General features: G+C 34.0%; 1 long non-coding RNA gene across 1 annotated transcript; it reads right to left on the reverse strand.

Annotated features, from left to right (window-relative positions):
• Positions 1–259: 259 nt before the first annotated feature.
• On the reverse strand, positions 260–2,952 carry LOC126767581 (uncharacterized). The gene is made up of 3 exons (XR_007669120.1): positions 2,746–2,952; positions 495–1,066; positions 260–433 (listed from the first exon to the last, which is right to left on the reverse strand). It is a non-coding gene; the product is annotated as an uncharacterized LOC126767581 (long non-coding RNA).
• Between the last annotated feature and the right edge of the window lie 5,016 nt (positions 2,953–7,968).

The raw sequence follows: 7,968 nt of genomic DNA on the forward strand, positions 1-7,968 counted from the left end.
CGGCAATATTGCTTGTTCACATACCCATTCAGCTAGAAATGGAACTCATTGATCCAGAAAATTTTGCTCGAAAACGTCATATCTGCTTGCAACTTTTCAAGAGCCCATTACATTACAGCTTGACACGAACTAGTTATTTCAGCATTGAAAATCTTATTTATCTTTTATGACCTTCAAGAGAAACTCATATGCAAATGTTCAAAAATTTTATTAGTATAAAAATAAATACATATTATATATGTATATAAATAGTACATATATCACAAATTAAAATTGTATTATAAACATGCAAGCACTCTTAACTTAATATCTTTTAGTACTACTCTAAGCATATTCCTTTTGATTCATCCAATATTGAAAGTTTTGGCTTTACAACTCATTTTCTGTGAATCTTCGTTGCCATATTGTTTAAAAAAAAGCCCTTCATATTGTTCTGTAGAAAAAAATTTAAGAATTCAGAATATTGCATTCTGAAATTTATTCTAAGGACTTACCAAATAATACCTCCTTATATCTACCTATTTGAGTTCCTTTTAAAATTTATAATTTCAAACGGTGGTACAGGTTTTCAACTCATTTCTGTTTACATAATATGTTATGGCATTGGGATGAACTCACCGCAATATGACAGTTGTATTTTCAATTCGTATGTTGGCCACCGGATTGGTACGAAATGTTTCACCACGTAGTATTATAAGTATATGCACCACAGATTTTCTCTTGTTTTGTTACCACTACTTATTCTTTATATCTTAATAACTAGAGGTGCCAGTTTATCTTCTCATATGCTTCCAAAGATACATTAACTGAAGTTGTCACAATTTGAGATCTTGCCACTGTAATGCGGAATACCTCCGTTTTTACTACATATATACCAAGTAATGAGGTAATGTTCGCAGTTAAGCAACATGTATGTTTTATCTTTAAAGGAGATACGCCCAACAACCTGCATTAAGATGTGAATTATGATGGGAAAAGAAGGCATTTGAAGAATCCACTGAAGGTGATAGCAGTTGGTCAGCTGACTTTGTGCCGCAGAGTACATTGGATGCCATTTCGGGGTTATCTAAAATGAAGGAAATAGTTTATTTTTGTTGAACAAGCAAAAATGAGTTCATTATACCATATGTTCATGTACTGTGGGCAAAAAATAGTAAGACTGTTTAATTTAAATATCGAGCGAAAACCCATTCGTCGAAATATTTTTTTTCTAGGTCTGTGCCAAATGTCACATGAAAATAATTATTGGTGTTTAGAATGCGTTTTTGTTTCTGAATTACATAAATTATATTCGACAATTTTTACGATGAGTGAAATTATTCAACAAAGAAGTTTAATTTTTTCGAAGAAGGTCGAGAACGTGTTGACGACGAGCCAAGTCAAGGACGGCCATCAACATCAACTGATAATCAACACGTTACTAAAATAAATGAGAATCGACTACTAACAGCCAGGGACCTTACCTGCATCGTTGGAATATCGCAAGGATCAGGGAAAATCATCTTGATAGATCATTTGGGCCTAAAAAAAGTGAAAGCACGATTGGTTCCAAAAACACCAAATTTTTTCGAAAAAACAGCGTGGCGTTAACGTCTGTAAAACAATGTTTTCCGAATACCCGAATATCTTATAACTGGCGATGAGACTTTGATCTATCCTTACCACCCGGAATCAGATGAATTCAAAGTAGTTCAAAAATCAAGGTTATGTGGAGGGTTTTCTTCGATTATCATTGGTATGGTGCTCCCCGAATTCCTTCTAACGGACCAAACTGTCACCAAGGAATACCATTTGAGTGATATGTCTCGTTTGCGTAAAACAATTTGTAAAAAGAGACCGGAATTATGGGCCGACAACTCTTGGCTTTTGGACCACGATAATGCACCGTCACATACTGCATTCGCGAGTTTTTCACCAAAATATGTAAATTGTATTTAAGCTTAAATTTGGTAAACATAAGTATGTCACTATAAAAAATATATTTATTAAAATTTAAAAAAAATCATATCTATAATGTTACTGTAACTTCTCAGTGTAGTAGATATTTCCTTAAAAGCCTTTCCTTGAAATGCTTTGCTGGATTAAATCAAATAATCAGAAGTATTTAAGAAATTTCCAAGAAAGATTTCAATCGAGCAAATCTGGCGATATGGGAAAATACTATGCAAGCTCAAGAAATATTTATCACAAATGTGGTAGTGAAGTTGATTATGCATTGGGTGAAAAGCTAAACATATATGTAACATACATATGTATATATTTTGAATAAAAACACGCATGCCATGGTGAAATGTACGGATAAAATAAAAAGAAGAGAGAAGATATGCGGAAAAGCATTGGAAGATGCAAAATGCATATCTCTTTCTCAAAGAGTTTTCTCTTTTTACGATTCAATGGAAAATTCCGTGAATATTAGAATATTGGCAACTTTTATGCCTATACGCCAGATTGCATTGGAAAAAGGATCGTGCAGAAACCTTACAGCTTAAACAGCTAACAGACAATACTTCCTCGTCATCTAGGCAATAATATGCGTCAGAAAGGTTTGCTAAAAGCAACTGCCTGTAAAATGCTGCACATCTATTGACTTAGACTAAAGGCAATAGAAGCAAGGTGGCCTAGTCTCAGCTTATAGCTTCTCCAATGGAAATATATGTATATAATTCACATTTCTGTACGATAACTAACTCTTCTGTTTTTCGGTCTGTCTGACTGTCTGTTTCTCAAAGTGTCACCCGCAATTACCTGCATGCATTTCGTGCTTCCTTTTTCCTTCTCCTAATAGATATTAGCTGGCACAGCTTTAACTGTCATCCTCTGCAGGCGGATTTATAGCGTTGAGCGTGGCATGAAAAATTAAGAGCAGTTACCCAACACCGGAGAGTAAGTGCTGACACTTTAAGTGGCATAATCCTTTGTCATATTGCCATAGTGGAAAGTGTGGCGCTGCTGTTGAATGCAATTGGAAATTAAAGATATCCACGGAAAATATGTTTAAAATAAATTCAAAATATATTTACGTTGATTCTGCATTTTTTTAGAATAATTTGGAAAATATATGAAATCGAAAGCGACAAGTGTTTAATGTCTTCTTTTAAATATTAGGTTGTCAAATATCTTCCTTCCGCCTTTTTGTTCTTTATTCAATGCTTTATAAAAAGTGTTACAGTGATCGGATTTAGTTCAAATATCCGCCGTTTCGTTCGATAATCTGTTTCCATCTAGATGGCAACTTCATAATACCCCCTCGTAGAAGCCCCCCTCCTTATTTGCGAAGAACTCGGACAGCCACTTTTCCCAAGCCTCTTTTGAGTTCAACTTTACACCAATAAGGGCGTTCGCCATGGACAGGAACAGGTGGTAATCACTTGGCGCTGTGTGGCTGATTCCCTTCCGATCCCACCAAACACACAGCAAAACCTGGCCGTCAATCCCGCTTTGGTCACTGTTCGGGACGATTCACCGGCCTTCGACCACTACCGTTTACGCTTGATATTGTCGTATGTGATCCATTTTTCGTCGCCAGTCACCATCCGCTTCAAAAATGGGTCGAGTTCGTTCCGTTTTAGCAGCATATCGCAGGCGTTGATTCGGTCCAGAAGGTTTTTTTGCGTCAAATCATGCGGCACCCAAACATCAAGCTTTTTTGTGCATCCAGCCTTCTGCAGATGGTTTAAAATGGTTTGGTGACTAACTCCCATCTTCTGGGCGATGTCACGAGATGCCACATGCCAGTCTAACTCGATGTTTTCCATGATTTGATCGGTATTCGTCGTCACAGGTCTTCCGCCGGCTGGCTTATCCATGCCAGTGCGAAGTGATAGAGTACCAACCCCCAAAACACCATTAATCTCATGGAACATTTCTCTAGCGGATTTGCCTTTAACAAAGGAAAACTTTAAAATAGCGCCAATTTTGGCGTTAGTGAACTCCATGTCAACGCGTCTATATGTAACTGTTGAACGCAATATCCAAACTAATTAAGCATAGCGTCGTTCAAGACCTTTCAAAGATGTATAGTATTGCCGAGATACGAGCTCTTTAGCGCTTTATACATAGCCGCGAAGTTTAAAAGATATAAAGGCGGAAGACATATTTGACAACCTAATATATAAATATAAATCCAGCATCGTCAAGTTTTAATGCAAATAGTTAAGAAGGTCCAAGAAAATAATGTTTAAAGTTTGAGACCAGTTCAATCGGAAAGGAAGGGTATTGTATGCAGAATCTGTCTGAAGTCTAGGCTGTCGACTATTGTCTAGTAGTCGAACAAAGGTAACAACTGCCAAATTCTTAAGATGATTTTACTTAAATGTAGATATCTATGGAACAAGTCATTTCACATCTATGGAGCGAAGAAAACTCTCTTCTGAAAGGCTAAAATTATTGAACTTAGAAACCGCAATTCTTGCTGGTTTCCCCAGATTTTCACGTGGGGTGCCCTATTTTATCTCTTGACAATCGTCGCCTCAGATATTCTGAGCCAGTGTTTATTGGTAGTAACACTGTGTCGGTATAAAATTAACTCAGCACATTTCCATTGAGAAGAGAAATTACCTTAAAGATCTGATTAAGTTTCCTGCCAGCGCTTTACCGATTTAACATTTTGATGTATGAAAATACTATACTTTTGAATTTTTCTAGTAAATAATCATATTCATATTTGAATAGAATCCATAAATGAAATGCTGTCGTGAATGGTTATGTGACATCTGTAATTTACCCTGCAGAGACGGAGGTAACAGATTGCACATACACATTGAAACATTTTCAGCTGTTCACTAACACTGCTACATTTTCTGAAATTTTCAATTGAATGGGAAAATACGTAAGTAAGATAGAGAAAAACTATCGACATTCTAAACATATTGTAATATTAACTTGCTAGAATAGGAGAGACGAATGCCCAATTTTTCAAGAAGAAGAAAACGAAAAGCGCAGTTTATTTTGGTTTTTAAAGAGGTAAGTTCGTTATTTCATTATTTGATATTTTATAATTAATTTCTTATATACATTTATACTATATATGTTATTAATTTCTTTTAAAAATATAAAGAGTAAACGAAAAAGATTAACAACGAGAAAAAAATTAAAGTTATTCAAAGAATTGAATGTCGTGTGTGTAATTAAAATTTTTAATATTACAGAAATAATTTGGAGCGTTTGATGCGTATAACAAAGACGCACCATTCAAAACTATTATCAAACTTGGAGGACGAATTACGTGGAATAGTAAATATTGTTTTAAGTAAATATTTAATTATTCTGATGTTATTATTAAATAAAGCGAAATAATAAAAAAATGAATTTTATTTAAAAGAATTGAATTGCCAGAAGTAACAAAATGGGTAACAGATAATCTTGTTACTGTTTATATATATAACTAACATGCTTATATGTTATAGGTAACAAACTGATAACGAAAATAATAACACTAACAGATATTCTAACAAATACTTTTTGTTATCCATAACACATAGGTAAGCAATGCGCTAACAAAAGAATTTGTTACCCGTAACATACTGTAAAGATATTTTTTAACAAATGCATGTATTCTGTTAGAACAAGGCAGCATGCGATATTTTAGCCATTGTTAGAGCGAGATAACCATTGAACATCAATAGCTATGTGTTACTTTTTCCCACTCTCTGAACAAAAGTAAAAATATTTTAACGAATGAAAAAGTGAACAATAACAAGCCGCTTACACGTTTGCTAACAGCTACCCGTCTTGCAGGGTATTGAGTAAAACATTTTATGAAATTAAATTTTGATCCAATAGCTTTTGCCATCGTTCCAGCAAGATAATGATTCCACGCTCATAAAATTTTTGAATCTTGCAGATAAAAAACTGGCCCAAGTGGTTTTTGACGTCCTGATTTGAGATGAAGGTTCTCCCATTTAAAATATTTCAAATAAAAAATAATATAAAGAAATAAAATAGATGTTTATATCAAAAAGGCTGTGTGACACAAAGGTACCCCTACAAAAACAATAGGAATATTGAATGCAAAACTTCAGCAGCAAACTTAGCATTGCTACAGAATAATAAATAAGGCATCCAAACTGTTGGGGGATTCCACAGGTAAGTTAAGGAAAGGCAAAGTGAAAGGGTGAATGTTAAGTGAAGCATAAATACTTTAACTTTATAACTGTTAAAATATTTAGATGCTCAATTCCATTCTACAGATGCACCTTATCTACGAGTATGTGCCTTGTTGTGAGGAGGAGGAGTCTTTTTCGGTCTATTACATTTATATACACCTTAGTTGTTGTATTTCACAGCCACCACCGACTTACCGACACGATATTTAGAGCCACTGTCGGTGCTGTCGTGAATACTACTTTGTTTGCGGAATCTCTGTAATAAAAAGAGGGGAGAGACAAAGAAAGATAGAGAAATAGAGTATAGAGATAAAAATCTTTATAAAGTAAATTTATATTTATAATTAAAAGAAGAAGTATTTTGAAATAAAATAGTGTAAAAATAAACTGATTGAGAATAATTTCTTTTATATCAAAACTTAAGATTTCGCATTCCTTCTCACAACAATCAAATTAGTCCAATAAAAAACACATTTCATTACTTAATGCATAATTACTTGACTACAGCGAAGATTCTGTATCAATATTATTTTTATTTGAAAAAAGTCAGAATTTTTTCCGTATATCGATGTCTCAAATATGTGGAACCAGAAAAGATTTTGACTACACCGAACCGATAACATCTTTCACAGATAACGTGACCACGCAAACCTTACCACTCAAAATTTTCAAGTATTGTTCATACTTGACTAAATTTTAAAGCGGTACTTTTTGTGGTATAGAATTTTTTTTATTTAGAAATAAGTTAATGATATGTTATTAATTTTAAATATTAAAAATTAAAAACAAAACACAATGCAAATATTCAAATATAATACAAAATAAAGCGAAAGAATTATTCAAAGAAGTTTTGGTTTCATGTTTTTTCATAGCTTTTTTAAAACTCAGTTCTCTAATTATCCAAAAAAATATCCATGAAATCTTGAGTACAGAACTGTCTTACTTAGTATTATCTTTTTGCTACTTCTTTTTTGCAGATAACTAATTATGCGAATCCATTAGATTTACACGGTTTCAACTATTATGGAATAGTAAATAATAATATTGTTACCAACCTTTAAAATATATTCAATTATTAAGAAACTGAAATGTTTTCATTTAACTTCTAACACCAACTTAATAATTAACACGTTCATTCAATTCGCAAACTGACCAGCCACTCAGAAGCTTGTTTGTTGACCTAAGTGGCTATGGTTCCTGGCCAACACATCTAGTACATAAATTGAAAGCGGCACTTGAACAATTAGTCGTATGATTTGAATATTAAGTACATACATATATATATACTATACATATGTATATGAGTGTATGTGTAGATATAGTACATACAGTTCAGTTCCACTCCATCACAATTAGTACCACATTAATTATGTAAGACTTGTGGGTTGTTGCCAGCGCAGAAACAGTCAGTTAAGCCTAGAGATAATGGACGTAAGAAATTCACCAAAAACTACAAACACGTTTGTTAATATGTACAAGGTATGTTCTAAAGTAAACAAGACTTTAAAAGAAACACAGAACAAATGGTTTTTTCGGCAAAATCAATTCATTTTATTCAAAATAGTCTCCTTCTGCTTCAATACAGCTTTTTGCACGGTCCAAAAGCATGTCGAACGAGTGTTTTAGCTCCTTGGCCGCTATGGCTGCCAGTATGCCGGTGCAAGCCGTTTGAATGGTCTCTACGTCTGCATAACGCTTTTCTTTCATGGGAAAATGCATTTTTCCGCAAAGGAAGAAGTCGCACGGTGCCATATCAGTTGAATACAGGGACTCGTTAATGGTTAAAATGTGATTTTTGGTCAAATAATCGGTCACAAGAGTCCTTCGAATGTTGGATTCTGAGCAATTTTTGGTCGTCAGTCAA

This window comes from Bactrocera neohumeralis, unplaced genomic scaffold (assembly GCF_024586455.1).
Source record: "Bactrocera neohumeralis isolate Rockhampton unplaced genomic scaffold, APGP_CSIRO_Bneo_wtdbg2-racon-allhic-juicebox.fasta_v2 ctg870, whole genome shotgun sequence".
In the NCBI taxonomy this organism is placed as follows: domain Eukaryota; kingdom Metazoa; phylum Arthropoda; class Insecta; order Diptera; family Tephritidae; genus Bactrocera; species Bactrocera neohumeralis.